Below are 25,221 nucleotides of genomic sequence, written 5' to 3'. Positions count from 1 at the left end.
GGCCCGCCCAGGCGGGTTAAACTCCCGTCTCCTCTTTAAACGCCCGTAAATCACCCCGAGCCCGAGCCCAGCGGAGGCTGTCATCCCTCCCGGCCCGAACGATTCTCTCCCTCCTCCTCCGGAGACCTTCCTCTACCACCGACGTCGGGGTTAAACCGGATGGCGGGAGACGAGTGTAACGTCGTCGTCGTCGTCGTCCCCTCCTTCGACCATGGCAGAAATTTCGTCCGTTCCCGCGGGGTGGAGAAGGGATCGGCGACGGCGGAGGCCCCGGATAAAAGGACCTGAGTGGACGTCGTCGTCCGGCCGGGCCGGCCGATTACGCGTCGCTCGCCGGCGTGCCGGGTCCCCGGGATCCGGAAAGGGCGGGAGAGAGGCCCTTGGGCCCGAACGAGATAGAAAAGGTGCGAATACTTACGATGGTGGTCGTCGGACGAGGAGTCTGGCCTATCCCTAACCCAATCCGTGGAAGAGTTGGCGGTGTGTCTGTGCCAGTGCGAGACTGACGCGCCTGCGCCCTGCTCTTCCCGGCTCCCATGGCCGTCCTCACGTGCTCCGAGTCTTTCCGGAGCCCGAGTGGCCGAGAAGGAGGGCGAAGCTTCCGGAGGGAGCCCGTCCGGCCGGGGCCCTGCTCCTCCGTCTCCGTCCGCCCGCTTCTCCCTCCGTAGTCGGGCCCGCGGGGCCGCGCGGGCGGAGTCCTCCGACTTACCGTTTTTCCTCCGAGGATTTGCTTGTTTTCTTCTGGTGCACCTGGGACCTGGCTCTGCCATGATTTCATTTCTCTGCGAGAGAGGTGGAGGCGGCCGTCGGGGTTCGGCGACAGAGTGGGGCCCGAGGAGAGGCCCGCTGCGTGGATCGGCAAAGGGTTGGCCCCTCTGAGGGATGGCTGCGTGGAGGTGACCGGGTGCCAACTGATGCGGCGGCGATTCCCACACCCATCGGACTAAAATTGAAAGAGGGAAGTCGCCCGATCGATGCGCCGGCGCCCTCCCCATTGGCTGCCCGCCGCCCGTTCCCATTGGTCCTTCACTTTGCACCTATCGGGTGGCCCCGCCTCTCTGACTCACCCGACGCTCCGACGGCCTCTTTTTATTCGCGATTCGAGGTGTTTCGTCCATTAAACCCATTTTCCCGTCCCGATTATCCTCCCGTCTCTCCTTCCTTCCTCCCCCGTCCCGTTTTAATCCCGTCCGTGTCTCCCTTCCTTCTCCGCGCTCTTTTCCTCCCTTACGGTAAAAGTGCGCGACGCCGAAGAAATTCCCGCCTCGACCGCCGTTCGAACCCGCATCCGAAAATGACGTTTTCCACCCCTTTTTTACCGTCCATCCGCTTCCGCCTATTTTGCTCCAATGGTGGGCCTCTCCCGTTCGACTGCGGACCGGTCGTCAGCGCTCTCTAGCGATTGCCGTTAAGCCTAACGTGGAGGCTGCAACTGGTCGTCCGTCCGTCTCGTCTGGAAAAATATCCTGCCAGGTAATATCTGTTTGCTTCGTTCCGTTCGCGAATACTTCCTCGCTTGTCTCCGACCCGCTTCTCTACGGATAATTCCGCTACCCTCTCGCCCGTCTCCAACCGGATTAAATTAGCATCTACTTCTCCCATTCCGTAATTAATTTAATTCTCTCCGAGCGAGACACCCGCACGTAATGGAGTCGAGCTACCGAAAAGGTAAATTTCCCCCATTTCGGCTCTCGATTATTGCAAAATGTAAACGTATTTTTTTAATCTTCGTTATCGCCACGTCCTTCGTTCTGTAAACTTGCGTAATTCCGAAGGATAAACGTTGGCAATTTACGTCTACCTCCCCCACCCCCCCGGTTATTGTAAATCCTTTCCCTCGGTTTAAGAATGCTTCGTTATAACGTTACGCACGCATCTGGCGATATATGGCGCTGGCAATCGAGATAATATTTTTACGCGGGGCAACTGCGATAAACTTTTCCTTGCACCGCTCGAACGACCCCGATATTAGTCGTCTGGAAAATACGTTTTATTAGTTTATGGGAGAGATCCATAAACATCGTGACACGAATTTACTTGCGAGTGTTAATGGACCTTCTATAAGTTCGTCCCCATCTGTTTTCTGTTACTTCCAATTAGTTTCTTGAAAAAAGTTTAAAAGATAGCCAACAAGATACCTCTTCTCTTCCTCCCCAATTACCTTGACCTTAGTTATTGAATGCTGCCATTTAATGAGAGAAGAGAAAAACAACTTTAGATAAACATTTGTGACTATTCGGTTGATATTCAAAATGTAGGTATTATGTGATCCGGTGAGGCTCCCTCCGTAGTAAAAGGAAAACGAATACTGTACTAGAAAACTTTCCAAAAATATCTTTATTTGTCATTTGGTCCTCTACCTACGAATTAGTAGTTTCGTTCCCCCGGGTCGGTGCCCGGCCCGGAAGAGTTTTCCGGGTTTTCTCCGCCTCCGTGATGCCTAAATGGGGGCCGGTTGTCTTTAAAAGTCCTCCCGGAACATGCCGAATGCCCCGTGGCATTGCCCGGCCATAACTTAATTGTCGAATTCGCCTTAGAAATTTACCCCTTCGACTCGGCTCCCTCGACGTTAGATCCCCGGTGCGCCGCTGCCGATCGTTACGACTTTTCTAAAGATACGTTGCTTGACGAAGTACGTTCGTTGTATTTTGGACGTTCGTCCCGCGTTGCGTGGGTATAATAATTAAAATAACCGAATTGCCACGTTAAAGGGCACGGGTACGTTCGGGTGCCGTCTCGGATAGATTTGCACGTAAGATTACTTTCGTGGGTAAGTCTAGACTTACACTAAGGTAATATTTGATTTATTTCTCTTTATTTAACTATTAGAAAATTACACAGATGAGTATTTATTACATTAAGTGTTTATTTTGAATATAGGTATTCATTTAAGATTTTTGATTAAGAAGTGACGTATAAATACATTACGTTAGAGTATAAAATTAAATGAAAATAGCATTGTTTGTTCTGGATCTTGGTTCCGTTCGGTTCGACTCACAAAAATAGTTATTTTGTTACATTTATAATAAATTATAAATTAATAAATTATAGTGTTATGTTTTATTTCTGAAATTACAATTTTATAATGAAAGTTTCAGAGGTTATAAGAAATTTATCATTATATATTTTGTTTCGGTTTGGCATTACGGTAGAAACTTGATTATTCAAAACGCCAGTATTCGAAACAATTTAAAAAAAAAAAAACAAGAATGTGTTGTATTATGCATATTGTGGATTATAATACAGAGACCGAATTCTCCGGGTAACTGGAAATTATTACGTTGTCTGTCAATTGTAGTGCTGCAAAATTAGGCCAAATACATAATGTTAGATTAGATTTTGAATAAATTAATTTGCATTCAAATACAGTAATTGCGTTACAGTATTTGTAGTTTGTAAAACTTTAAATGCATGGTGCTCGACGTACCCGAAACTCGGTATGTCGTAGTAGTAATGGTCCCATCCAGTTTGAATAACAGATTTTTTACTGTATATTTAATTATGGAATTAATGATTAATTGGTATTGCTAATTATGTTAGGTCGATATTATGAAATCGGTCTTTATTTTATACTAGTAAATTGTAGATTTGCATTTGAGTCGCATTTTATATTGAAAAGGTGAATTTTTCCAATTGGTTTTAGATTATCAGAAAATTGAAAAACTGATTGAACAATTTCTTAACATCAATTAAAAATTTTGAAGTTAAATTTTGTAAATTGTCTATTAAAATAATAAAATTCTCCAATATATTTAGTTTATAATGATAAAGAATTCCATTAAATACAGTATATGTATATATACTACATGGTGATTAAGGAAACTAAAACATATATTATTAAATTAATAATATAATTTTCCTAACAAAAAAATAGTATTACGTTAATTTTTCATATATTTTTAGAGAAAAATTACTGTAATTTTTTAATTTGAATTACAAGATTTAACGTTTTTTACAAGTGTAATTTTTGATATTTAGATATTTTTCCAATATTCATAGTAGTGTAGTAGTAGTAATTTCCACAAGAAAAAAATTGATACCAAGTGATTGGCTTCAATTAGATTTTTACAGTTGGAAAACGATCATCAATAATGATAAAAATTTAACAAACACAATTGATCATCATAATTCTATTGTGAAGTATTTAGAGTTACTTGTGTTAAAGATGTAAGGATCCATTTTTATGTCATCATTATGAGATATAATTTGCCACAAGGAGATAGGTTAGATTAGACAATTCAATAATTAAAAAATTTCTATAATTTTGTTTCAAACAAATTTTAAATAATATATTTTTTTAAAGTTATCTGAAATGAACTAATGCATATACGAGGGTTGATTAATAAATAGTGGGAACTATTTTTTACCTCAAAAACTACAAGACATGTCTGGAATGTTTAATGCTTGTTTTAATCCTCATTACATTATGAACAATTTGATACTAGTTCCGTAATTGTACACATAGTACTTTTGGCACAGTGATGTCGGTAGCAGATATCCTTCTACACTTGTTCGAGCTGTGTACTATTGTCACATTTGAGCAAAGGTGTTATGTGAAAATTGCTGTCGAATGTGGAATAATAGCATGTTTGTATTATGAAGAATCAGTAAAAGTTGAAAGCACAAATGCTCTTATTGTTCGGTAGCAAGATGGTTTAAACTGTTTACGGAGAGCAGAAGTCTGAATGTTGACAAACAATGCAGCAACTGCCCAGTTATCAAGTTTTTGAGATAAGAAATAGTTGCCACTATTTATCAATTGACCTTTATATATATACACAATAGAATTTAAATTGTTTACTTTTCAGTCAATATACTGCATAAACCAGCATTTCTTTCTTTAAATACAAGCTTGACCAAAATCATCTTAAGTCCGTTCAAAATGAAATTGGTCAAAGCAAAAGATATTTCACTGATTTTACTATACAAATTCCCCTCAGTCTGAGGGGTAAAAATAATTTTGTCTCCAGGTGAGCCAATAATCAAAATTATTTAGTTACTTGACATCTCTATTCTTTATCCCATAGAAAATGTATGTTTGTAATGTATGTGTATATTATGCCATATTTGATTGTATATTGTGCCATACGTGTGTATGACAAAGCCGACGAAAACTGTACATACTGTATGCATGAAAAGAGGAAAATTACATACGCTCATTAGTACTTAGCTTGACTTTACAATTTGGTAAAAATCTCATCTATCTTGATTTCTTTTGATGCCACTTTTCTGTCTATTGAATACAACACCGCTTGATATTAGCAATGTCGTGTACAGTACAGCCTGTTTATTTATGCTGAATCTCATCAGGAAGGTCTTCATGACTTGGAAATATTTGCTGACCTTGCTAAATTTTGGCACTACACTTGGACCAGTGACAGTGTTCACTAGGTGACTCCTCCTCACTAATATCAGCTGGCCAACTCTGTACAATTCTTCAATTCTACATATTCTACATATCCCAAATGTAACAAGTTCATTATTAAACTCTACAAATTCCCAGAAACACACAAATATTAACTAAACATTGAAAAAACACAAAGTTTAAAATAGATTTGGAGTAGAAAAAAATCCATTATTCCAAGTAACAGATCCGCTAAAAGGAGGTAAAATTATATTGATTTGGCAGGACCTGGAAAAAATCCGTTATTCTAAGAAATCATTGTTCCGCAATTTGTTAAAACAAGATTCTCTAAGTTGACTTTCAAAACGTTTAGTACTCTAATGGTATACTAGAACTGAAACAGGAATATAGTATTATAACCTGTGGAAAATGCATGTAATCAGACTATACCACTTTCATTGAGATATAACTGTAATACCTTTCTGACATGTTATTTATTATGGGTAGGACATCTAGTTATTAAATCACATGAATAGTTATAAAAGTTATAACTCATATACTTTTAATACCTCAATGTTCTGGTCTTGGAATTAATAGTTCAACCAAAAAAATTGGCTTGGGAACAGGATTTACATAGGAGAGTATGCAACAGCAAAAAATTAATGTTATCTTGGTAAGAACTATTGTACTGTGTATCTTGTCTACCTGTAAATATATTTCAAGTTAAAATCAACATCAATAAAATATAAGTTTACACAGCATATTAATCACTGCATGTGGGATATGATTAACTTATAACTTAGGATTTTTATAATTGTTTGTACGATTTTTAGTACCTAGATGTCCTAGCCTTAGATATGATAGTAAAACACTGTAGTATTTGTGCTTTAACATTTGGAATAGTTGATTCATCGGCCATTGGAAATGGCACGTGACAGTGTATTCATTTACACTGAATTTTTATCATATTAATAAGAGGAACACTTGGTAATTCTCAAAAAAGTACAGTCCACTGCTTTATTTGGAGTGTTATTCTTTACTGCCAATCTTCATCTATCAAGTGCTTTCATAGCTGTGCTCCATTGTCAGGCCAGTCCATATAGAGCAGTGTTTCTCAACAGGGGCGATATTGCCCCCATGTGGGCGTTTTTCCATGTTGAGGGGCGATTAGTAACAATTTATATTTTGGGGGGGACAAAAACAATTTTCTGGGCGATATAGTAAAACATTACATTAAGAATAATTAGATATTTTATTCGTTATATCGTACAATAATTAAACAAATAACATTATACTAGTCACTAGTCTATTCAATGCAGTACGAATGTGGCGTTAGTCTTGGCCCACGGCATCGAAATTTTGTAGTGAAGGGGGCGATATTACGTAACGGTTTTACTGAAGGGGGCGACGATTCGTTAGAGGTTGAGAAACACTGATATAGAGCAAGGGTGGCAAATCTGTTCAAGTTGTGTGCCCAAACTTGACATCTGAGAGAAATCATAGAAATATGATTTTGGTTTATCACCTGTATTTTTTCCTCCTTCAATTATTCTTTCAGTTTATTACCTGATCATTTTTTCAGTCAGCTTCTTTACATCTATACTAATTAAAGCATATTCATTTGATTTCTTTAAATATCATCATTGCAAGTCTAAAACTTTAGCATGTATAAACATTTTTAGAGATAATTATGCCCACTATGTGGAACTCAAAAAGGTTCGCCATCCCTGATATAGAGCATTCAAAACTGAAATATTCTTGTTTTTTTTTCTTTTTTTGTTTAAGTTCAATATTTCGAATTTAACAGTTATTGAAATTAAAAGGGAAAGGATATGGAAAGAAGGTTTTTATCTTTGGTGTTTTGATTTTATTATATATTTATTTTTTTATATTCATTATAAAACCCTGAAGATAGAACACAGCCCCAAAAGCACTTGACATATGAAGATCATTAATAAAGAAAAACTCTCCAAATAAAACAGTGGATTGTGTTTTTACTTGTAGTAATAATCTCAGTTAATTATGTAAGCTTGCCATATCCAAGTTTTGTTGGAAATACTTTTGATAGTAAATGGTGCATGGTAATTATTAGAAGTAAATTCCAATTGTTATCATTCTTATTTGTATTTTGTACCTGTTATATAACTTGAGTCTTAGTTTTGAAGAGATTGTTTTGTTCCACACTTAAAAAAGTCAAATTATACACTTGCGTATATGATAAATTATTCAAATGTATTACGGGATATATTTCAAAACAGATATAATTTAAAAAACAATCTCTCTGATTTATTTTATAAATTTTATCTGTTCAAGTTGTTTTTTTGTTTTGAAAGTTTATCTACTTTCTGAGCCGTGCGCATCTTGGTACCAATTTTTTGCTGTAAGAATGATGCAATTATAGAATTAATTAGGTCTGTTACGTATGACTATTTATTATTCTCAAATGACATAAAGTAGTATGTATGTAGTAAATATGACTATTTGTTTAAGCTAAAACACCATACACTGTATGTATATTTACATTTGACTATTTTTATTAAATTTAAAAGGAATGATAACAGCAAATTAAAAAATAGTAAAACAGATACTGTATGTGGTATTTACATTCTTCCAAAATACAAAAATAAGTCGTTTAGGTGAATCTGGGTGATATTTTGTTTGAAATGAATGTAGATGATATTTAATACTTTGTCAAAATATATCTCCTGTCAGTTATTAAATGGTTTATTTCTTGACATAGGAGTTATTTCATAGAATTTATTCTCAAAGATACTACATAACTCAGAAATAGTTAATAAAAAATAATAATTTTAAGTTAACCATCAAGTTTTATCGGCTTAGGATTAAGTGTCAAAACTTAAATTTGATTTTAATTAAACTTAATAACAATTATTCCTTAATTATTAAGTACAGCATACCTTTCACAATAAACAATGTTATTTATTTGGGAAAAAAAAACGTTTTTTTCAATAATTTTAGTTTTGTATGTTCTTTCTATTGTCAAAGCCACTTAAAAGGAAAACATGCTTAATTTGCTATGATTAATAATTTCTAGTTATGAAATATCTATTTATTATCAATGTATTCTGGAAATGTAAGGAAAATATTATTTTAATGTTCATTTTCATTTCTTCTTTAATAAGAGATTTAGTTTCTATGCACTTTTACATAAGAAATTATTTAATCGGCCAAGGCCAACTATTGATTAGCTTTCCAGAAGAATGTCTGTTTACCTTTTTTTTTTTTTATTATGTAAAATGATAGACTTACAAGTTAATGACAGAATTAAAACTTGTTGAAATTTATATTCTAGAGGAACTTCTATATTTTTGAAGCTTTCTAGAATATAGGCTTTATCATTCAGTTATATTTTTTTAATCTTGCACAAAATAAAGCAACTGAAGTTTTTAAGGCATTGCGTCATGAGAAAAAGTAGCCCAAAGTTTTCTGAATTAATAATAATAACAAGTAATAACAGCATTAATAATAAACATATAATCATTATTGCTGTCACATAAAATCATACCAAATTCCTGCATGATGGATCAGGAAAGTTTTCATTATAATTAGGTGTTCTCTGTAACAAGGGTTCATTGTAACAGTCTTACTGTGTATACTTCTCTTGAAGTTTATCAGCTGGGCAGTCAGAAAAACCATTCAATGCACATATGGCAATAAGATTATTTAGGACAATAAAAGTTCCATTTTCCTGTTAGAGCTAAAAAGCAAAATTGGTTTTAATAAATGTTTGTTAATAATCCATGTTCCTGTATGCATCTAAGTTATATTTCATTTGTACTTGTAATAATAAGAGCAGTCTTACAAGAAAATGTTCTTCCTGCTAGACTGCATCTCTATCAGTTGCATCTAGTGTTACCACCCGTTCAGTTTTCACCTGTACAGTCTGGGAATTGACTCACTGTCCAGTTGAACTATTAATTTTGTCCGGGAATTTCTTAGAAATTATGAAGAAACAAAGTTCTTGCAAATATTTTTATAAATTTACGCTGTTTTAACAGCGAAAGAACTCGCACTCATTGAAACTCATCTGCAATTCTTTCCTGTTAGTCTGTTTAAGCCAACATGTGGCGCGCAACTTGTCGAACTTTTCTTTTTATTTATTGCGTGTACTGTACAATCATACACGTCTCCAATATCCAATAGAGCTAAGTCATCTATACCTGTTCTGTCTTAATTTAGGTTACTTACATTACTCCTACGCAAGTCCCTAATCCCTAACTGTAACTGATTTAGAACCAGCATGCACATTATTCTTCACACTGTAAAATGACATTGCGCATGTGTCAGGAACTTCTGTTCGAACAAACCTGACCTGCCGTCTGGGTCAGCGATTTTGAAAAGGTGGCAACACTAGTTGCATCCAAAACGTAGGTTTGAATAACTGTGTGTTTTGATCTTTTTGTCACCATCACAAATGATTTTTTGGCATGGATTGTGAAGCTACAGGTATGCTTGTTGTAATTGTATTATTAGATCAACTAATTATTAAATTATTGTTGAAAAATTTATGATTTTGTAAGCTGCAATTTCATCCAATAATTTTAAGTAATGATTTTCTGTGATGCCTTTAAAAAAGTTCTACTGAGTAGTGTTTATATGTTAGTTTTAATTATACAAATGAAATAATGATAAATATAGCTTTCTCAAATGATCCCTTTGTTATCTAGACATCTTTGTTTATAGGTAGTTGTGATGTATATACTGCATTTTACAAAAAAAGCATCTGTATTTTATGAAAATTTTGTTTTTTGTTAAAATAGACCCCTGTAAAGAGGAATTCTGGAGTTTCCTTGCATATTCCATCCTTTGGGATGCTGCTAAGTATATTATTTCAAGCTAAAATATTTATTTTTACATAGAAAACACAATCCTAAATAGGATTATAAAAGGGTAGTGGATTGCCACTGCACATATAGCAATCAACACTGGAGAGAACACTGGAACATTCTCAGTACTTTGTGAAATGTTTAATTTGTGCTATATCATTTCAGCATTCAAAAACTCTTGGATTCTGTAGGTTTTTGGAATTTCAGATAAAGGATTCTCAAGCTTTTATTAGAAATAGAGTAGCCCTTGGTTTAATGGACTAATCAGGGAGATGGTGTATGCTATTGTCAAAAGTTTGTGAAATTGAGTATATTTTAAAAATATACAGTAAGACCTTATTTAACGATGTCTCGCTTAACGCTGATTTCATATAACATGGTCTGCTTGAAGCTTTAAAAAAGTTCAAAATTTATGCTGATTTAAATTATCATGGCATTTCATTGATTTGTATATAATATGATTATTTGTGAACACAAACCAATCAGCAAAAAGTACTTTCTTTAAATCTATGTTTGTTTGGGGAAATTTTGGTAAAAATATAACATCATGGATACCATAGGCTATATTGATTTTGCTTGGCAAGAATTAACTGATAAATGCACAAACGAAGTGTGGAAGAAGTTATGGCTGAAGGTATCCAAGAATTTTCAACGAGAATAGCTTATTGCTGTATCGTTAGGTTGACCAAACTCAACCTAATCGTTATAGCATGACTAGGAGATATAGATGAGCAGGCTATTGAGTTACTGCAGGTTTCTGGTGAGAGCCTTACCAACGACGAACTGGAAGAACATGGAATACATGTGGAATTGGAAAATAGAGGTTCTGGAAACGAAGAACTCAAAAAATTTCTCTACACATTTCCTTAGTAAATGTTTGGTAAGATAATCGAAATCGTCAATCAAATTGTAGCAAATGATCTAGATTTTGAAAGGAATGCAGAAGTGAAACGAGGCGTTTTGGATGCGATCTTCCTTACCAGTGTTTGCTTAAGAAGAGAAAAAAGTGACAAATGAAACTTCACAACTTTATTGCAAAAAAACAAGAATTTCAGCAAAGTCAGGACGTTCACCACAAAAAATGAACTTTACATTTCTGTGTGCATATGTTTGTGTGTTATTTAACACATTATTATACAAATTAATATAAAAATAACTTAAAATTAAAGGTAAATTTGTTTAGTTTTGGTTGCATGTTCCCCTATCCCTATTTACTCTGTTAAAATGACCTCGTTTAATGCTGTTTCGCTTAGCGATTTGTTGTCTAGGAATGCATCCTCTGTGTTAAGTATGGTCTTATTATATTAATAATGTACTGGATGTAGTAAAATGAGTAAATATGAATAAAATATAATAATATACATTGAGTAATTTACACTCATTGACTCAATCTTTCAGTGTACTCTCAAATAAAGGATTCAAAATTTTTCCTTTAGGACAGAAAATTTTGTGTTATTTAAATCTGAAGTCTCTTAAATCAAGGGCCTACTGAACACAATTTAATTTCTGACCATATTAAATGCAATGTCACAAACTACTGTAGCAATCCCCAAACAATTTTCATTAATGCTAAATACCTAAAATGGAAGTGAAATTTGAATTTGCAATCTTAACCAAAAATACAAGCCTTAAATTTTGATGTCAGCTTTAATAAATTTTAAGATACAAGGATGTTGGGATTTATAAATTTTTCATTTCAAGATTTTTAAGTGTTATCTATCTCTCTCAAAAAAAATAGTCTGAGGAGTGATAACCATATGTAAATTAGCTATATAATTTTAAATGTTTGGTGGAAGATAAAATAGATTAGAAATAAACAGATAAAAGACTTAATTTTTCACCTTTCCTAGATTTTGTATTCATTAGCAATGGTCTAAAGCAGGGGGAACTTACTGCACATGTGCCCAAAATGGCACGTTGGAAAAATCATCTGGCACATAACCTATCACACAATTTCAGTTTATCACTTGTCTTTTTTTTTTAATCATCCTTTCGGTTTATCACTAGATTATCTGTTTTTCATTAGCTTCTTTACATTTATTCTAATTAAAGGATATTTGTTTTATTTTTTTGAATATCATTATTTGAAGTCTAAAACTTTTGCATATGTAAACATTTTCAAAGATAAGTTTGTCTGTTATGTGGCACACGGACTTAAAAAGGTTTGCCATCCCAGGTCTAAAGTAAATATAGAAAATTGTTGTTAATTTAAATTCCAAAAAGTCGAGAGAGGTTTTGAATTATCCAACATTAAAATTATTGAAATGTTTAAAGAAATATAAAGTTAGGAAACATTTTACATGTAGAGTGAGGAAAACATTGTCGTGTTTTTATTGAATCATAAAAGTTAAATTTAAAGACATAAAATTAATTTGCAGAGAGAAGTAGATCTATTTTAGCACTGGGATAACAATAGTTAAAATTTCAGGAAGATTCATTTACAGATTAAGAAGGCAAGTAGACAAAGGTATGACTGGAGAGATCAATTAGATCATTTAGTCCAACCTCTTTCTTCTATATTTGTAATAAATATTTTAAATGTATGGTACAATATATTTTTATTTACATTTTCCAAGAATGTGTTAAAATTTTGAATTAATAATATATGTAATGTTAATATTAATGGAGAATGATAGTACAATCATACAAACTCTAAATAATAAAAGTTTACTGTATTACTGCTATTGAAAAAATACTGAACACACATTGCATGCTTCATAGAATATTTGCAATCTAATCATACTGACCTAACTTAATCACCTTAGACCAGGGGTCACCAAACTACGGTCTGCAGCCTGATCCGGCCCACAAGATCAGCTCATCTAGCCCTCCGCTACACTGTGATACAAATGAGCTAAAATATAATTGTTTATAAGGAAATATCATAGATTGTAGTTAAACTTATTTTAATTTTTTTTACATAGCATGTGTTGTCGTCTTCTGTCCTTGCCTTCTCCCAAGGGAGGTTAGTGGCCAGCAAATACCACTGTTCTCTTTTTGTGATTTTTATGAATAATTTCTTCTGTATCCAATCCCATCCATTCCTTGAGGTCATCCATCCAGCCCTGTCTTCTTCTTCCCCTTGATCTTTTTTTCATCAATTTTGCCTTCTAATGTGAGTTTGGGGATTTCATATTTTCCCCCCTCAGTATATGTCCACTTTTTCTACTTTTCTCCTTAATTATATTTATTAATTCCTTTTTTTGTATCTGCCATCTGTAAAACTGTTTCATTGGTGGTCTTGCTTGTCCTCTTGATCTTCAACATTCTTCTGATTGCCCACATCTCAAAGGCCTCAATTTTCCTCTCCACATCTTTCCGTAGTGTCCATGTCTCACACCTGTAAAGCAAAATGGGCCAAATGTAGCATTTTTAGCCTTAATTGAAGCTTTAATTTCTTTTCACACAAAATGTTTTTCATCTGGTTAAACTTGTCTTTAGCCTGTCCAATTCTGCTTCTAATTTACTTGAATTAAATTACTGTTTGAATAAAATCTTTTTCCTAAGTAGCAGAAGCTATCTATTTGTTCTAGGTTCTCCCCTCTGCATTTCAGCTTTATTGTGTGCCTATCTTTACTTATGCACATTGTCTTAGTCTTTTTTGCATTTATTGTGAGTCCCATTTCTTCACTTTTTGATACTAGTATGTTTAACAATATCTGTAATTCTTTTTCTGATGTAGTGAGAATGACTATATTGTCTGCATATCTGAGATTGTTGTTGATTATTCTGTTAATCTTTATACTTTCATAGTAAGTGTAGGCCTAAGTAAAAATGCCAGAAGTGGTCCAATCTGATTTTTGCATCTTACAATAATATAATTATTAGGAAAATCTGTGAAATAAAAAATTTGGCGACTTTTTGCACCTTTGGATATCAGAGCACTTTTTGTGTAAGTACAGTACCTGCAATGAAGTTTCTAACAAAAGTGATTATGAGCTTGCTGCAGCAATCATGTTTGTGTATCTATATATATATATATATATATATAAATGGACGTGTTTGTGCCTATACATCACTCTGCAGCCAAAACTACACATCACACATGAATGGTGTTTGTGTGTGGTAGTAGCCCCAAGTCTCCCATTGTGCACTATGGTGGTTGCGTCTCGATAGCTATAAGGGTGTGAGAGAGATGGGGTTTGTAAGTGATTGACTTTGAAAATGTGTGACGCTTCAATGAGAATGTTCCAGTTTTCTAGAAAGTTCCAGAACCTAGAGGTGAAATTTGGTTCACAGTTAGGTTACGTCATGAAAATGCACACTAAGAAGGGATTTTTCGAAATTCCTCCGTGGGGGGAGGGAGAGCATTAAGGCTTAACCGGAAGAATGGCTTCTACTGTACTATTTTACGTGCAATTTTTTGTTTTTAATTACGTTTAGTCTTCATTGAGTACTTAGGTGTATTAAATTGATAACATTTCAGACATTGTTATAAATATTTTTATATTTCGATTTTTTAACCAAATGTTCAAACCATTTTAAATTCGAATTTCTTTTTGCATATTGGTTCGATTATAGAACGATTGTAAACGTTCCAGAAAATTTATCAAATTAAAAACAGTTTGTTTGATTCTCAGCAATTCTCATCATTCTCAGTGGTATGTGTTAAATAACAATTACTATGGTTATTGAAATATTGAATGTAAATAGGGTTTGCTTGCAAAATCCACGCGAGCGAAGCCGTGGATAACAGCTAGTTAGTAAATAAATATGCTGGTTGTCTTTATTTTTTGTGTATCAGTGTACTGTATTGAACAACATGGTTATGCGACTCATGCTCATCATTCTCTCAGATATGTTGTCTGCTGTGATAAAAGTTTAGTGATCCCTGCCTTAGACTATTAGGTCCATCAAACATAAGTTATTCCATGACTTTCTTATTTTTAAAAAATATTGCTAAAAAAAGTATTTTTTGTCATGAAACTAAAGAGTAACCTTTTCTTGTATTTTGACATTTTATTTGTAGCTTTACCATTTGTTGCGTATTCTGAAACCGTGTCTTCTTTTATCTGTTTGTTTTTACTGCCACAACTAGGTGCATAGACAGACACTGGACATTTCTGACATCAGTATTTATTTGGGAATATCTTGTTGGCTGAGACACGTTTCGGGCATAAGACCCTCTTCTGTCGGCTACATAATAAAATATGAACGTGAATTTCTCATAGTACAAATTGTGTTATATTATAATAGATTACAACATACCATTTCTTGTAAGGTGGTGTTAACTGGTATCCATCTTGCTTAAAATTACTTATTTACAGTTAAATCATTTGTATTAATGTTTTTATTTTTTAAATGGAACTATTGTTATGGAGGCAGTTATCAAAAGTTCTTGTAGAATGCTACTTGTAAGTCAATTTGAAATAAGTAAAATAATTTTCTGACTAATTTATTGTTAACGTATCAGGAAAATCAGAATGTTATTACTGAAAACGAATCTTCAGAAACATTGTTTTATTCCAAGATAATACAAAAAAGTTAAGGATAGTGTTTGCCATTATTTTCTATGACCCAGGACCAGAATTTGACTGCTTTTGAATGCCCAGTTCAAAAAGATAGTTTCTTGTAAGCAATAAAGTTGTCCCTCCCTCTCTCTCTTTATCTTGTTCTCTTTCTCCCCTCCCCTTCTTATGATTCGGGTAGCATTTGATTATGAAATTTTATAGACATAATAGATAAAAATCTGATATAGTGAGGCCTGGCAAATATAGTGGATGACTAGCAAGCTTCTAGCTCAGGTGATGGATTTAGCTTTAGTCTTACAGTGATTTAGCATTATCTTGGTGGAACAAAACTCCCTTCTGGTTAGTTAACAATAAGTGAGCTTCAATAATTCTTGCAATCTAGTTACAGAGCATACTGCAGTTGCTGTTTCTTGTGAGAGAAATCAAACAATTTTCATTTGCGATAAGAGTTTAATGAACAAGTACTACTGATCCTTCTAAGATCAACTTCAGGTTACACAAAGATTGAACTCGCAACAAAAAAATTTGGAATGGAATAAATATAAATATTCCATTCTATTTGAGAACATTCCAACAGTTAAATGTCATTACATATAATAATTGATTAAGTAAAACTACATAAATAAAAATAAAATAAATAAATAAAATGAAAATACAAAAGTTAATAAAATTATTAGATATATACAGGAATGAACAGTGGGTGTATGATCTTACAATATCTAATAGCATTCATTTTTTATATATGAAATATCAGGTGTTATGGAAGTTGTCAACATCTTTGGCATTGACACACTGCTTGACCGNCTCAGCAATTCTCATCATTCTCAGTGGTATGTGTTAAATAACAATTACTATGGTTATTGAAATAGTGAATGTAAATAGGGTTTGCTTGCAAAATCCACGCGAGCGAAGCCGTGGATAACAGCTAGTTAGTAAATAAATATGCTGGTTGTCTTTATTTTTTGTGTATCAGTGTACTGTATTGAACAACATGGTTATGCGACTCATGCTCATCATTCTCTCAGATATGTTGTCTGCTGTGATAAAAGTTTAGTGATCCCTGCCTTAGACTATTAGGTCCATCAAACATAAGTTATTCCATGACTTTCTTATTTTTAAAAAATATTGCTAAAAAAAGTATTTTTTGTCATGAAACTAAAGAGTAACCTTTTCTTGTATTTTGACATTTTATTTGTAGCTTTACCATTTGTTGCGTATTCTGAAACCGTGTCTTCTTTTATCTGTTTGTTTTTACTGCCACAACTAGGTGCATAGACAGACACTGGACATTTCTGACATCAGTATTTATTTGGGAATATCTTGTTGGCTGAGACACGTTTCGGGCATAAGACCCTCTTCTGTCGGCTACATAATAAAATATGAACGTGAATTTCTCATAGTACAAATTGTGTTATATTATAATAGATTACAACATACCATTTCTTGTAAGGTGGTGTTAACTGGTATCCATCTTGCTTAAAATTACTTATTTACAGTTAAATCATTTGTATTAATGTTTTTATTTTTTAAATGGAACTATTGTTATGGAGGCAGTTATCAAAAGTTCTTGTAGAATGCTACTTGTAAGTCAATTTGAAATAAGTAAAATAATTTTCTGACTAATTTATTGTTAACGTATCAGGAAAATCAGAATGTTATTACTGAAAACGAATCTTCAGAAACATTGTTTTATTCCAAGATAATACAAAAAAGTTAAGGATAGTGTTTGCCATTATTTTCTATGACCCAGGACCAGAATTTGACTGCTTTTGAATGCCCAGTTCAAAAAGATAGTTTCTTGTAAGCAATAAAGTTGTCCCTCCCTCTCTCTCTTTATCTTGTTCTCTTTCTCCCCTCCCCTTCTTATGATTCGGGTAGCATTTGATTATGAAATTTTATAGACATAATAGATAAAAATCTGATATAGTGAGGCCTGGCAAATATAGTGGATGACTAGCAAGCTTCTAGCTCAGGTGATGGATTTAGCTTTAGTCTTACAGTGATTTAGCATTATCTTGGTGGAACAAAACTCCCTTCTGGTTAGTTAACAATAAGTGAGCTTCAATAATTCTTGCAATCTAGTTACAGAGCATACTGCAGTTGCTGTTTCTTGTGAGAGAAATCAAACAATTTTCATTTGCGATAAGAGTTTAATGAACAAGTACTACTGATCCTTCTAAGATCAACTTCAGGTTACACAAAGATTGAACTCGCAACAAAAAAATTTGGAATGGAATAAATATAAATATTCCATTCTATTTGAGAACATTCCAACAGTTAAATGTCATTACATATAATAATTGATTAAGTAAAACTACATAAATAAAAATAAAATAAATAAATAAAATGAAAATACAAAAGTTAATAAAATTATTAGATATATACAGGAATGAACAGTGGGTGTATGATCTTACAATATCTAATAGCATTCATTTTTTATATATGAAATATCAGGTGTTATGGAAGTTGTCAACATCTTTGGCATTGACACACTGCTTGACCGTCAAGAGCTTATAAATTTNGATTGTAAGTAATTTAAAAAAAAAATTATTTTTCTTCCACTTCACTGTCTTTGTCTTAAGTATTTTAAGTATAGATTTTATTTTTGTTAACAGTTTGGAAGTTTTGAATAATTCTTTTTATAGAAAACATGTATTTAAACTATAGATGATAATAAATAAATGTCTGCTGTTTTCTTCTTAAGAAATCTTTGTTAAATGCACAATGTAGTTCATATAGACATTGTTTAAGAAAAAGAGAATTTTTATTATTTTATGCGCAAAATGCTAAACTAAGTTTTTTAAAATTATTTATTAAGTAGCTAAGGAAATTCTGAAGTAAAGAAATTAACATGATAGGAAGTTGAGATTCATAGATTTGTAACCGTATATATATAAAGTAAGGAGTCATTTTAATATCTTATATATTAAAACTATTACTAAATATAACAACAATTAATATTAATGTAAATAAATAATTTAAATGAATATTTTTATGCACTTTCAAAATTAAAAATTGGTTTGTTTACGTTAATATTTAATGTAACAATAATTTCACATGAAGTGTAAGCATTTATCAGAATAATACGATGAAAATTTATGAAATTTAATAGAATTAAAATTGTTTACATCATTTTTTTTTTTAAATTGACAGAAAAAAATAATCTGAAAGTGTAGGAAACTACGAAAGTATTTTTCATGTATTAATATAGTCAGGAATTACATAATTTTGTCCATCCTGTATGACTCAAGTATGTTTTTACATTACTGCTTTCTTTTATGGAAATTTGCACAATAGTTGCTTAAGAACTAGATTTTTACAGATAATTTCTCTTTTCTTAACTGATAACATTGATGTAATCTCTCATTTGACAGGAATATATTTAGTCTAAATAGGTAACTTTTTTTAAACTAAATATAATAAATGTCAGTTAATGGATTTCAGTTTAGAAATTATTCATAATTTTTTTTTTATACAAGTTCACAAATATAAAGAAATTATATGAACGCGACCCAAATTTATTTGCTCCAATCTATTCTTTCCTGCATAATAAATTTACATTATGATAACTTACGTATAATATTGTATGCTTTGGAGACTAATCAGTAGGCTATAATTTGTCATTTAATGAAAAAATTTATTTATAATTATATAAAATTTGGACTTTCTTTTGAATACTTTTTTATTTCAAATTTTTAGTTTAATTAAAATTTCCTATATATATATATTTTAACTTTTGGTATAGTATAGTTTTTTTCATTTAAATACTATATCTCATGTGCCGAAATCGTTTTTTAATAGAAAGTTTGAAATACGTTTGTTAAAAATTCAAAATATTTTATGAAGTTTAATATTAGTTTTAAAAATTTTATTTTGAAATTATAAAATTTTATATTCAGGATTTTCATAAAACAGCAAAGCAGCGATTGAATTTTTGTCTGTAGTTATTAAAAAAAATAGAAAAAAAAATTTACCAAATTTAATATCTCTGTTCATTTCTGCCTAAAGACTAGGTGCAACTGAAAAATATTTTTTTGAAAATTTTGAGAAATGATAATTTCAAATAATAGATGTAAACAAACAAAGTTGTTGTGTCATTTTATCTGTAGAGATGTCTGATGACAAGAAGAATGAAGATGCCTGCTGGGACAAGGTGACACGTGTACAGAAATGTATCTTCGAAACAGCTGGACCGATTCCATTGATTTTTTTTAATGCGGTGACTGAAGCCTTTTGTATGGAGTTGGATGTGAAATTTGGCCGTTCGATTCGAAACATTTCAAAAATACATCAGTCTCTTTTGTAAAGTGACGTCTGCATTATTTTGTATTATTTATTACGCTTACACCGATACGAAGGAAATTAAGAAGATGGAATCTTAATTAATATAATTTAAAGAGTCAAATTTTATTATAAAATGGAATTTATTGGTGTGTTATATAGATATTATATAGAAAGATTTTAATATGTACAAAATTTGATGTTAAAAAAAAAAAAATGAGTATTAAAATTTAATGAATTTGTAAGGATATTTAAATCAATCTTATAAGTTGACAGTTAATAATCAGTCATCAACCAATGTGTATGTTAACATGAGAGAAAATGTAGAGCGCAAATGCTTTTGTCTCAAAAGGTTTTAATCAAGTAAAAGTAAATTAATTAAAAATATTTGATGTAAATTTCACTGTTTTCTTAGAAGAACATTTGTGGAATGTGTATCATCCCAAATGAAATTCTTACATTAATCAAACAATATAAATAAAGTATATAAAGCAATTTTGACAATAAAAAATAATAAAATTTCAGTTTTTCACATTATTGAAAATTTTTTATAGTATTCGAAAGTAATAAGATGGAGGAATTTCTTTCTCTTTAATTATATTTTAATTGATGCATATAATCTAAGAACCTATATTCCAGTTATGAACTATTACATAATTATTGAATTATTATTGAAAGACTTTGCTCTGCTGGAATGTACATAGTATTCNGAAGAGGTATTATTAAAGGAGTGGAAGATGGTATGATGGCAAGAACTTTAAAGAAAAATATAAATTTATAAGCTCTTGACGGTCAAGCAGTGTGTCAATGCCAAAGATGTTGACAACTTCCATAACACCTGATATTTCATATATAAAAAATGAATGCTATTAGATATTGTAAGACCATACACCCACTGTTCATTTCTGTATCTATCTAATAATTTCATTAATTTTTGTATATTTACTTTACATGTATGTATTTTTATTTAAATGTCATTATATATAATAATTTGTTAACTGTTGGAATGTTTTTAAATATTTGAAATGAAATAAATACAATTATTTTTTTTTTACTGTGAGTTCAATCTTTGTGAACCTGAAGATTGACAAAGATTACTATGAGGATCAAAAGTACTTGTTCATTAAGTTAAACTCTTATATAAGAAACAAACCTTTATACCTGCAATATCATTATTACTATAGTACACTGTCAATTGTTTGGCCTGACAGCCAGTAATGGCACTAAGATTTTTGTTCCAGGAGGGACAGTTGGAACAGAACATTGTTTTAATGAGGCATGTGTACAGTAATACCTCAACTTATGCGAACCTGGAGTTACGCGATTTTCAAATCTCGTCGATTCATCTTTTGTTTGAGCGCCACTCAACTCTTGATTACTCACTCCCCCCACACCTATTGTTCAGCTTACATGTTCGGATGTGTCGCGCGGAATCGACATATAGCTACAATTTATTTTGTGTTATTTATTTGTGTTTATTATATCTACGGAGACTTGAGAGACTCTGTGGTGATTTCTTGTAACCGTGAACGAATGAAAAGACGAGATAAGATTAACGAGAACATTTATTAGCTTACATACATCCGACTTGGATTTTACACAAATTGCGAAATTATGCCCCGAGTTACGCAGTTATCGCTCGGTCTAACCTATCGCGTAAGTTCGGGGTATTACTGTATTTGCATGTTTTATCGTCAAAGAAACTAATTTTTAAAATTTAGTGATTGATTTTCCAGTCTTTGGCAAGTATTAAATAATCAATTTTTAATAAATAATTAATGTGGTCTTATTTCTATTGTGTGTCATTATTTTTCATTTTTGTGTGAATTCCGAGGTTCCATTGTTGCTTGTGAGATGGTGTTGAAGTTGGTAATGTTGGGGTAATGGTGTTTTTGCTACTGCTTGCAATTTGTATAAAGTTCTATAGTGCTTCAAAAATGTGTCAAAAATGTAGTATAAATGTAGCAGTGGAGATAAATCCAAAAAGTATCCCTCTATTACCATGGAAACTAAACTGAACATTATAAAACTAAATATGTTATGTTAAAAAACCACATTTGAAACACCTGCTACTAAATAGTAGTGAGCAGGTAAATGATTATAATGTATTCTATTAAGTACATTGAAGGATCAAACACTAACCATACATTTGTACACAGAATAACCATTTATTTTATAGATTAGTTTTTGACTTACGACAAAATCTCAGGAACCTAATCTGCTCATAAGTAGGGGAGCACCTGTATTTTTAATAAATGCAGTTTGTTAAATTTTCTATCTACTAAATTCGTAAATTCAGCAAATGTTAATTGCTGCAGCAAATTCTTTGTTGTTTGTGACTCTTGCAACTTTACTATTGTGTTAAAGGAAACTATATTCAAGAAGCACTTGACTTTATTATTAACCTTAATATACAGGATGATTATAATTAAAGTACTCTTATTTAATACTGTCTAGAGAGAGATTTATCAGTCCAAATGCAGTCATATCTGGTATGATGAAATTTCAATTCATCTGGTACCTATTTCCATAAAGAGAATTAGTAATAACTCATCACTGTGGGACATTTGGTACTACAAGTAATGAAAAACAGTTTCTTTTGCTTAAGCATGTTTAGCCAAGTTCTGGGTATAAAAGTAACCACAACTATTGAATGATGTTATTGGCTATAACAGCCATCATCATGCAGGAACATACATTGGGCATTGGCAAAAATCTCAACAGAGAACAAATGGTTAGAAATATTTTATCATTTTGAAACAAACTATGTTCCATACAACAATGCATTAAAAATTGTGGCATACATGCTACTCTTACCAGGAACTAATGCCACGACTGAATGTGGTTTTTCTACCGTAAATAAAGTGTGGACATTCAATATATCACAATTAAGTGTTGACTTTGAAAGCCATATTATGTGTGAAATATAATTTAACAAATTCTTGCAAAAAATTTCATGACATTTTAAATGACATCAATCTATTAATTAAAAAAAAATTCACTCAAATGAGAAATATGCAAAAGAATAGTTTTTAAAGATTTTTTATATTTGTAAATTTTACAAATGTTAAAATTTAAAAAATATAATACAATACAATTTTTATGTTCTTTGATAATAAAATTTTGTTGCTCTAGAACAATTTTTTTCAACAGGATAACCATTCCCACGTCAATTTTGTCCCACTTCACCAATGTTAAAATCTAAGTTACCTTAGTCTTACTGTAAAATCTGTTTTCAATATTCTTATGCCACAACTTTCAAAAGTTTCCTTTATTTAGATGTTTTCAATGAGCTTTACTTTTCAACTTGATTCCACCAGTTTGTTTATGGGATTTCAAGTAATTTTCAGTCATCAATAACTGCATAATAGAACAGTTTTCATGATAATTCTATATTCACTAGACAGTTGTGTGATCATGTGATAGCCTGCAGTACACAATGTTGCATAATAACAGATTGACTAATAATATGCAAAAATGGGATGTTATTTCAGTATGTATGGATGTTGATGTTTGTGTGAGAGGCACAATTTGTTCATTTTCTTTGAAGCTTAGTGACTCCTGTGCTTGCTTTTTGTGAAAAATTTCTGAAATTTTGCATGGAGGTACATTTATTAGGGAAATTGATACTTTTAAAGTTTGGTGGTTAAAGGTCGAGGAAGTGGGGAGATAATGAGGGTCAGACTTAATGATGATTTTACTCGTTATTAGCATTTACAATTATTTATAAAAGACATGTCTACCCTCAAAATTAAGCTTTTTGCCATTTTAGTTAAAAATATAAAAAGTTTAAATGAAATATGATAACAGATGGTGCCACTAAAATTTTAAATGTTGCCGGGAAAGTTGAGCAACTTGTTGCTAGTTTATTAAATCATTAGATTTGCATTAATTCATAGATCAAAAGTAATTGCATTATGATCATAATGCAATTACTTTTGATCTATGAATTATCTGAGATTATATGATGTTATTTTCATTTGACAGTCATACAACAGCATGCACTACCTCATGTCACATAATAGCTGATTGACCATTAATGTGTTAAAATTTTTAAAAAATGGGATATTATTTTATAAACACTCAATATCTTTAAATAAAGCCTTCAAAAGGACAAACAGGAGGCAGTCAGCTCTCAAAAAAGTTATTAAACATATGATTCCTCCAAACAATATAGCAGATTCCTTCTATATTGTTTGGTAACTTGGTGTTGCTATTCTCTCTTTGTAAATCTAAGTGACAAAATGATGGTTGTGTAAGTCCAAAACATTCTGAAGAATTTATTCAAAATTTAAGTCATCCATTATGAAAACCAAATTTTTAAATTTCATCTGAATTGGTTCATTGATCATGGAGATACTAAGGATCAGAGTTGGCACTTTAAAATTGTGTGTGTCTGAGCTTTGCTTTAGAGTGCAGTAGCACTCTATGATAATTTTTGGTTTGGAAGCACTTAAAAAGGACTATTTATTGAGGTCATGTTGCAAATTGGCAGCCTTGAAGATAGTATCATACCGCATGTGATCATTGCCTTCATGTTTTGAACCTTTAGAATGAGAACCATATTGAGCAGCATCTCCTGTTAAGGTCTCTGTATAGCATGAGTGTCTTTTTTACAAATAAAATGTTTATTGTTTACAGTGCCAAAGTGGTGAGTTTTGGTATTAAATTTTTTGTGGAAATGTCTTCTGCGCATCCTGAAATGAGACCATAATAGAGTTGGTTGTACAAAGTCCGGCAGGAAAATGGGCAATTATAAGTAGATGGTTATTAACTTTTGAATATTTTAAGCAAATTTTTACACAGGTTTTCAAATAACAGTTTGCATTTATATTTTAAAGATAACATCACATACGTGACTCTCATTCATATGCAAACACACTTCACATCTCTGAAGTAAGTCATGCATAGAGCAATGCAACATATTCTCGTTATTGATTGCATGACAAATTTTTGAAAATTAATATTAAGTACTGTAATAAACTTAGTGTAATAAACATTAAAGTAGCGTAATATGTAGCATTATTAAACATGGTCTTAGTTTAAATTAAATTCTATTTGAATTCATCTAAATAAAAAATTAAGTTTCTTAGATTATTAAATTATGAAGTGCCTTTATTTCTGTGTTTAAGTAGATGAATTAGTAAATAGAATAATTAAAAAAATATTTTCTGATGTAGCTAATTCTAATGATAATATTTTTGATATTTTACAATTGCATAACTGTCTTTGTGTCAAACTCTAGCATGTGACGGTATTTGGAATACCAAGGTTGTTA

The 25,221-nt window shown here is 32.3% G+C and overlaps 1 protein-coding gene across 6 annotated transcripts in view; it reads left to right on the top strand.

The window, feature by feature from the left end:
• The first annotated feature begins 785 nt into the window (after positions 1–785).
• Positions 786–25,221, top strand: part of LOC111637400 — a 114,514-nt gene continuing 90,078 nt past the window's right edge. For 5 of the 6 annotated variants that reach the window (XM_023382881.1, XM_023382879.1, XM_023382875.1 and 2 more), the window contains exon 1: positions 786–1,473. The gene's annotated coding sequence lies outside the window, so the exon portion shown is untranslated. Of the gene's footprint in view, positions 1,474–1,493; positions 1,669–25,221 lie in introns of those variants that run through there. The other variant, XM_023382878.1, reaches the window with a different exon arrangement.

Source organism: Centruroides sculpturatus, unplaced genomic scaffold, assembly GCF_000671375.1.
Source record: "Centruroides sculpturatus isolate CEXI.00-Female unplaced genomic scaffold, Cexi_2.0 scaffold1189, whole genome shotgun sequence".
Lineage (NCBI taxonomy): Eukaryota > Metazoa > Arthropoda > Arachnida > Scorpiones > Buthidae > Centruroides > Centruroides sculpturatus.
The sequence above is the reverse complement of the archived record's forward strand: the minus strand, read 5'-3'. Positions and strand labels throughout refer to the sequence as shown.